The 9421-nt window shown below is 39.4% G+C and overlaps 1 protein-coding gene across 1 annotated transcript in view; it reads left to right on the top strand.

Moving 5' to 3' along the window:
* The window catches only part of LOC124612652 (ribosome-recycling factor, mitochondrial), a 64131-nt gene continuing 54710 nt past the window's right edge, over positions 1-9421 (top strand). Inside the window, exon 1 of the mRNA XM_047140963.1 lies at positions 1-150. The gene's annotated coding sequence lies outside the window, so the exon portion shown is untranslated. The remainder of the gene's footprint in view (positions 151-9421) is intronic.

The following is a 9421-nucleotide window of genomic DNA, read 5'->3' as shown; positions in this document are numbered from 1 at the left end:
AGATGCAACACGAAGTCCACTTCATTGGCAAGATCTTTGATTTGTTTACATATACTGACGCCGGTACGCATTATTGTTTCATTACAGAGTGGTTGACGTTGCATACAAACGGTGAATAAAATCGGGTTGCCAAACAAGTCAGCTGCCAAGGTTTGTAGATTACGATATGGCGTTTTGCGTGTTTTTGTCTTCTGGCAGTCTAATGTTTATGATAGAAGGCCGCGGCATGTCATGTGTCATAATTCTTTCTTTTTCTTCTTTTTTTGCAAAAAAGTAAGGCATTTAAAATTGTAATGCAGAAATAACTGCACAGATGCTACGTGTCATTGGCCACATGTGCTTGCAACAATTATTACGTGGTAAAAGTTACACAGTGAAATCCCTCACAACATTACAGTTTTCGTAGTTTATGCGCAAAATGTATAAGCCGCACCTCAAATCAATCCGTTAGCACTAGCTTTGTTGCGCATTCACATTCATTGATATCGTCGAAACACAATCAAATTAACATCTTCCAAATTTACCTGAAGTTCGGACTAAACAACAGTTAAATTTGTCACCACAGCCAAGATATCGAGCAGGCTTCACTATCACACCCTAGCCTGCAATCTTGTGCGATTTTGTAAAAAAAAATATAAAAGAAAAATTTAAAAAAAAAACAGACATAGTATCATTGCCCGAATTTCTGGGTGAAATGCTGTATTCAAGTGCTTCACCAAGTGACACCCTTATATCAGACGTTGTTTTAGTAATTCGCAAAGGTCAAAATAAAAGTAAAGGAGTAGGTACCAATTTATAGGCCTACTTCTTCGGCACTGTGAACCTTGTTAGTACTGTAATGAATTTATAATATACAGAAGTGTCCGATTCCACCCGTCTGCTTTGACCCATGACGTCAACAGTATGGCGGAAATGCCCATTCTCAGCGTCTCCAATATGGTGCTTATCCCTCACTACGTACACACGGCAACAAACACGAAAATACATATATGTAAGACAATAACATCCCCTCCAAAAATACAATCAAACTAACGGGACAACAGCGGGAAACTGGGGGTTTTAGGGTGGGGACAAGTTAAATATAACATTAAAAAAAAAACACAACACGATCTCAAAAACACAAAATGAACTAAAAAACAATAAACGACAACATCCGCTACCCAAACAAAATCCACAGGAATCGGACACTTGCCTTGACCTATAGCTCAACCGCAGCAATCGATACCAAAAAAACAACACCTACAACTACGAAAATTGGAATTGGACATTTCCTTTGATCTATGTAGGTCAGCCACAGCTGACGATACTGAAACATCAACATCTACAACTACAAAAAATAAAACCAACACACCACCACCTCAAAAATCAAACTTCCCTATAGAAATTAAAACACAATCAGTACACCATAAATACACAAAACATTACATCTCTAGAAGAATAGACCCAAAGAAACAATTACTTACCACCAACAATAGATCGGGCACTCTAACCATCCACCCACCCCACACAAACAAACAAGGAAAACACAAACAAAAAGAACCCCAACCATCCACAACAAAAATAAAAAATCTAACACTGTTGTATTTCATCATCATATCCATGCCTAACAACAGAAGATACACAGTAAATTAAACGTCTTATTGCACTACAAACAGCGCACCAATTATACCTAACAAAAACACCAAACACATAAACAAAAAAAAGTTAATTGATAATTCACTGAAAAAACTTCCAATCCTTACGTCCCGAACAGCAAACACTGCCAAAACATCACCAAAGGGTACCATCCCATCAACCACAACAAGATGACACCTTCAAACACAACCAACTCAAACTCCGCGCCGTAATGACGTCACACACCACAGCACCATTACGTTATGGGTCAAGCAGATGGATGGAATCAGATGCTTCTGTTGACCCCAGTACACAGTACCCACGATATTTGTAGTTTCAAGATAGCTGTTATAGGGCTATGCAAATGGACACCATCATACTTACTTATCAAGATCCCCAAACCTATAGGATGTATTTTATACAAATCATATAAAATCATAAGCTGGGAACTCTGATAAGGAATTATTAGTAAGAAATGCGTATTTAGTTTTATATGGACAACCAGTCACAATGCGTGCATTTTAAGATAATCTATAGATAGAATGACATCATTTGGCCTAATTGGTTGCAGGCATTTGTTGTGATGTGGGTGTAATTGTGGCTTCACCAGTAACATAATATCCACATTGTCTGTTTCAGAGAGTGTATTTCCCAGGCAGTTCAGTGGATGAGTAACCTACGATATTATCCAGTACCCATTTCCTCAAATTTTGCCGTGCAACCAGAGGAAATACCAAAAATTCAGATTCCATCTCTCTGCTTCCACAATGACGCAATTGAGATAGCAGACATCCCTGTTTCAAGTGTATACAGTATGGTGACCATAACATCACAAAATACACCCATGAACAAAGATATAAATGACACGAAATATTTCATTCCAGCAATAAAATAAAACTACTGGGACAAGTGCGGGAAGTAGATGCCTTTAAGTTGTGGACAAGCTAACTATACAACTCTGAGAATAACGTCACCATTCCAAAACAAACAAAACCGAAAAACACCGCACACAAATTCCTCGAGAATAAACCTAACAAGAACTCACAAAAAAATACACAACTGGAATCAAATAGGGCCTATTTCATTTGACGTATATACCTCAAACAAAAAGTTCAACAGCCAGCCACCTCAACCCCCCCCCCCTCTTCTCTCTCTCTCTCTCTCTCTCTCTCTCTCTCTCTCTCTCACACACACACACACACACACACACACACACACACACACACACACACACACACCATTAAAAACCAGTGTCACAGATTTCACTTGGCCAGTTTAGCTCAAAAGAAAACGATACCAAAACATGCAACTAGCAGAACTATTATCAAAATCTAAGGAGCCAAAAAAAAAAAAAAAAAAAATAATAAAATAAAAGAATCCCGCATAGCAGCATACAAATAGTGACTGTGATTACGGAAGTGTCCGATTCCATCTGTCTGCTTTGGCCCATGGCGTCATCAATATGGTGGAAATGGCTATTCTAAGCGTCTCCAATATGGTGCCTTTGATGTCACTACATACACAGGGCAACAAACACGAAAATACAAATAAATAAGACAATAACATCTTCCTCCTAAAATACAATCAAACTAACGGCACAACTGCAGGAATTTGGGGGTTTTTGGGAGGGGACAAGCTAAACATAACAGTAAAACACACACACACACACACACACACACACACACACACACACACACACACACACCACGATCCCAAAACATACAGAATGACGAAAAAAAAATTATATAAATGAAGATGGTATCTGTTCTTTCGGACATGTGTGAAAGAACAGATACCAATGGTGACCGTGCAGCTCGTTACAATGAATTTACAATTAAATCAATACAATGAAATGAATACCCTTAGCTGCATACCGGCGTTGATATACGTCAATGGGGACAGTTGAAAATGTGTGCTCCGACTGGGACTCGAACCCGGGATCTACTGCTTACATGGCAGACGCACTATCCGTCTGAGCCACTGAGGACACAGAGGATAGTGTGACTGCAGGGACTTATCTCTGGCAAGCCTCCCTTGAGACCCACATTCCCAACTTATTGTCCCGCACAATATTCGTAGCGTCCCTGCCCATTACACTCATTACTCGCGGCTTTACCGATTCCCGTAAGAGTTTGGGCAATGTGTGTGCATCCACACAGAAGATGGTCAAATGGCCGGTGAGCCTTAACTGTATATATGAAGGTGGTATCTGTTCTTTCAGACATGTCCTCTGTGGCTCAGATGGGTAGAGTGTCTGCCATGCAAGCAGCAGATCCCAGGTTTGAGTCCCGGTCGGGGCACACATTTTCAACTGTCCCCATTGTATATCAACGCCTGTATTCAGCTAAGGGTATTAATTTCATTGTATTGATTTAATTGTAAAAAAAAAATAATTACAAGATCCATAGGAATTGGACACTTCCCTTGACTTATATAGGCCAACTGCAGCTGATGATACCAAAACACCAATGCCTACAGCAAAAACTACAGAAATTGGAATCAGACATTTGCCTTGACCACAGCTGACAATACCAAAACACCAATACCTACATATAAAACTACGAAAATTGGAATCAGTCATTTCACTTGACCTTTATAGGTCAGTCACAACTATTGATACGAAAAAACCAACACCTGCAACTACAAAAAACAAACCAAAACCACACCACATCAAAAATTCAAAAGTCAGACATCCCTACGTAGATGAAAACACATTCAATACACAATAGATACACAAAACATTAAAACTCGAGAAAAATAGACCTAAAAACCAATTACTTGCCACCACCAAACACAACAAGACAACATCTACTAACAGAACCAACTCATAAACCCCACACCATAATTATGTCACACACAACACCCTTACATAATGGGTCAAAGCAGACGGGTCTAATCGGACGCTTCTGTTGACCCCAGTGACTAGTAACTTTCGTTGTAAAATCCATGCATAGTATCAAATGAAACACCAAAAAGTAACTTTCAAACTATTAACAACATGACAGAACAACAATTTCAAAACTGCACACAAATCAGTAGCTAATAATTAGAGAAACTAAAACAACTCACTGTCAAGACAATAAAAACAAATTCCCAAAACATTGGTACTGCAGCTCTAAGTTCAGTGCCACAGAAACATCACTTACAATGTAGAGGTATAAACATCCCACACTAGAGTGCACCACCACTTTCTCCAACATGACCTCTGCACACACACAATCCATCCCAAATACGCTGTGCCTCAATGCTTTGAGCTACCCAGATCTTTGGCGATACATTTGTTTGGCTTTCTGAGTACTACATTCTTCTACATCGTACATTAAATGCATCTCTGTTCTTGTAACAAATCACACTCTATCTTTAGTCAGTCATAAACTGTAAATAGAGCTAAACTTGACTATGAAAGCATCACAGATTATTGTAGGGCCTATACACGGTGTGTAATAATGTGTGTCAGAAACTTTAGGAATTTGTTCTTGACATCAAAACATTACTAAAAGTTCATATTAACATGGGTCCAAAAATCCTTTGCTAGGAAGATGTGAAAGGATTTGTTATTCACAGTACAAAAATGATACATTTACATTTACAAAAGCTGCTTGAAGTAACCACTTCCTATTTCCCTGCATCCCCTGACCCTGCATTCCATGAATTGTCGTATGATGTAAAAAACTTATGGCATGTTCTGTTTTTGGTCGAATCCATTTGTGGATACACTCTCTCAGAGTACAAATGTTAATTACTTGAACTGAATAAACCAATGATTTTAAATGTCCCCCAAGGGAAACATCTATTGGATTGAGATCTGGTGATCAGCCAAGCCACGTAATAGATTCCTCTCGACTGACCAACATGTTTGGAAACTGGTTATTTAGCTTTTGGCTAACTACCCATGTACACTGGGATCGTGCTACATGGGGCATAAACCACATTCATCGGATGACCTCTAGAGGTACATTGTCAAGTAAATGAGGTAACTTATGCTAGCTCTGCAGATGACGAAGAAATTGAAGAAATGTATGATGAAATAAAAGAAATTATTCAGATTGTGAAGGGAGACGAAAATTTAATAGTCATGGGTGACTGGAATTCGAGTGTAGGAAAAGGGAGAGAAGGAAACATAGTAGGTGAATATGGATTGGGGGACAGAAATGAAAGAGGAAGCCGCCTGGTAGAATTTTGCACAGACCACAACATAATCATAACTAACACTTGGTTTAAGAATCATGAAAGAAGGTTGTATACATGGAAGAACACTGGAGATACTAAAAGGTATCAGATTGATTATATAATTGTAAGACAGAGATTTAGGAACCAGGTTTTAAATTGTAAGACATTTCCAGGGGCAGATGTGGACTCTGACCACAATCTATTGGTTATGACCTGTAGATTAAAACTGAAGAAACTGCAAAAAGGTGGGAATTTAAGGAGATGGGACCTGGATAAACTAAAAGAACCAGAGGTTGTACAGAGATTCAGGGAGAGCATAAGGGAGCAATTGACAGGAATTGGGGAAATAAATACAGTAGAAGAAGAATGGGTAGCTTTGAGGGATGAAGTAGTGAAGGCAGCAGAGGATCAAGTAGGTAAAAAGACGAGGGCTAGTAGAAATCCTTGGGTAACAGAAGAAATATTGAGTTTAATTGATGAAAGGAGAAAATATAAAAATGCAGTAAGTGAAACAGGCAAAAAGGAATACAAACGTCTCAAAAATGAGATCGACAGGAAGTGCAAAATGGCTAAGCAGGGATGGCTAGAGGACAAATGTAAGGATGTAGAGGCCTATCTCACTAGGGGTAAGATAGATACCGCCTGCAGGAAAATTAAAGAGACCTTTGGAGATAAGAGAACGACTTGTATGAATATCAAGAGCTCAGATGGAAACCCAGTTCTAAGCAAAGAAGGGAAAGCAGAAAGGTGGAAGGAGTATATAGAGGGTCTATACAAGGGCGATGTACTTGAGGACAGTATTATGGAAATGGAAGAGGATGTAGATGAAGATGAAATGGGAGATACGATACTGCGTGAAGAGTTTGACAGAGCACTGAAAGACCTGAGTCGAAACAAGGCCCCCGGAGTAGACAATATTCCATTGGAACTACTGACGGCCGTGGGAGAGCCAGTCCTGACAAAACTCTACCATCTGGTGAGCAAGATGTATGAAACAGGCGAAATACCCTCAGACTTCAAGAAGAATATAATAATTCCAATCCCAAAGAAAGCAGGGTTGACAGATGTGAAAATTACCGAACTATCAGTTTAATAAGTCACAGCTGCAAAATACTAACACGAATTCTTTACAGACGAATGGAAAAACTAGTAGAAGCCAACCTCGGGGAAGATCAGTTTGGATTCCGTAGAAACACTGGAACACGTGAGGCAATACTGACCTTACGACTTATCTTAGAAGAAAGATTGAGGAAAGGCAAGCCTACGTTTCTGGCATTTGTGGACTTAGAGAAGGCTTTTGACAATGTTGACTGGAATACTCTCTTTCAAATTCTAAAGGTCGCAGGGGTAAAATACAGGGAGCGAAAGGCTATTTACAATTTATACAGAAACCAGATGGCAGTTAAAAGAGTCAAGGGACATGAAAGGGAAGCAGTGGTTGGGAAGGGAGTAAGACAGGGTTGTAGCCTCTCCCCGATGTTGTTCAATCTGTATATTGAGCAAGCAGTAAAGGAAACAAAAGAAAAATTCGGAGTAGGTATTAAAATTCATGGAGAAGAAATAAAAACTTTGAAGTTCGCCGATGACATTGTAATTCTGTCAGAGACAGCAAAGGACTTGGAAGAGCAGTTGAATGGAATGGACAGTGTCTTGAAAGGAGGATATAAGATGAACATCAACAAAAGCAAAACAAGGATAATGGAATGTAGTCTAATTAAGTCGGGTGATGCTGAGGGAATTAGATTAGGAAATGAGGCACTTAAAGTAGTAAAGGAGTTTTGCTATTTGGGGAGCAAAATAACTGATGATGGTCGAAGTAGAGAGGATATAAAATGTAGGCTGGCAATGGCAAGGAAGGCGTTTCTGAAGAAGAGAAATTTGTTAACATCCAGTATTGATTTAAGTGTCAGGAAGTCATTTCTGAAAGTATTCGTATGGAGTGTAGCCATGTATGGAAGTGAAACATGGACGATAAATAGTTTGGACAAGAAGAGAATAGAAGCTTTCGAAATGTGATGCTACAGAAGAATGCTGAAGATTAGATGGGTAGATCACATAACTAATGGGGAAGTATTGAATAGGATTGGGGAGAAGAGAAGTTTGTGGCACAACTTGACCAGAAGAAGGGATCTGTTGGTAGGACATTTTCTGAGGCATCAAGGGATCACCAATTTAGTATTGGAGGGCAGCGTGGAGGGTAAAAATCGTAGAGGGAGACCAAGAGATGAATACACTAAGCAGATTCAGAAGGATGTAGGTTGCAGTAGGTACTGGGAGATGAAAAAGCTTGCACAGGATAGAGTAGCATGGAGAGCTGCATCAAACCAGTCTCAGGACTGAAGACCACAACAACAACAACGCCTAAAGAACTGTAGATATTTTTGTTCAGTGAGACAGTGCAGAAAGAAGTAGAATGCAGTAAGATGATGATGATGAAAGATTCCATCCCGTATATTGAGGCTGAACCTCTGTTGATGTCTATCTCGTTACACTTAATGAGCGTTCTCGTAACCCTAGACATGACTGTTATGATAACTGAAGTGCCCATCAGGGTGAAAAGCCATCTGATTAATGCCTTCCCTCCTCACAATTATTCTTGTTCTAGTTGATGGAGTTTCACCCGCAACACAAGAATCCATTCTTCAATCTCAGGCTTTTGTACACCACATGGTCTCCTACCACCTGCAACTCTGTTCTCAGATTGAGCCTGTGTCTTGCAAGTGTTGGTAGAGTGATGGCATCCTTGCACAAGGAAACTGCCTCCACAGGTAATGTTCGGCAGAAAGTTGATGTGCTGCATCTGCATTCCCACCTGTGAGGCCATACGTGTAGTACATATCTATCATTTCAGACACTGAATACCTCTTTTTGAAGTGTTATGAGGGAAGTTACTCTAAAACATAACAAATTAGGCCTGCAATCATACAAAACAAATGAAATGACCAACTGTGAGTAAAAATGCATGTTCGAGGCACATTACACAATCAAAAGCCACTGCTGGAAAGTCCTACCACACCTACCTAATGAAGAATTTTTGGACCCATGTTCATCAGACTTTTTGGAACGGTTTGATGTCAAGCATAAATCCTGAAAGTTTCTGACACATGTTTTTAAACACCTTGTGTCGTTTTTTAAAGGTAGTGCCATCATCAGCAGCATAGCAAGTAGTTGTGTGTTATTAAATATATAAAAAAAGAAGTTAGTAATACAGCATTACTGTGTGGGAGACCCTGAGGGCTGGACTTAGCCGTGTAATTGGAAACTTTTTCTTTCTTCATTCACTATGGCACTTTTCCTTTGTTATAAATATGTTTGTATTGTGATCTGATAAGTGTGTACAGTGTTACGGTGTCATATTTAAGTTGTTGATGGCAGTGAGAGAGAATGATAAGAGTGAAATCTGGTGATGGCACACACCTTACTCCTCTTGAATATCTTAACTGAGGCTGCTGAGTTTAATGTCCACATTTAACAGATAAACTACTATCAGTTGTGTCACATGCTCTCTTTTCGTGAGGCACTGTGGATTGGCTTTGAGTTTAAACAGAAGATATTATGCATGTGAGAAATGTCAAATTGCACTATGGCTTTGTATCCATGTTAAAATTGTTGCTTGCTAAATTCAAAGTTGGACGAA

The sequence above is a fragment of the Schistocerca americana genome, chromosome 4, assembly GCF_021461395.2.
Source record: "Schistocerca americana isolate TAMUIC-IGC-003095 chromosome 4, iqSchAmer2.1, whole genome shotgun sequence".
Classification (NCBI taxonomy): Eukaryota; Metazoa; Arthropoda; class Insecta; order Orthoptera; family Acrididae; genus Schistocerca; species Schistocerca americana.
This window is presented reverse-complemented; position numbering and strand designations above follow the sequence as displayed.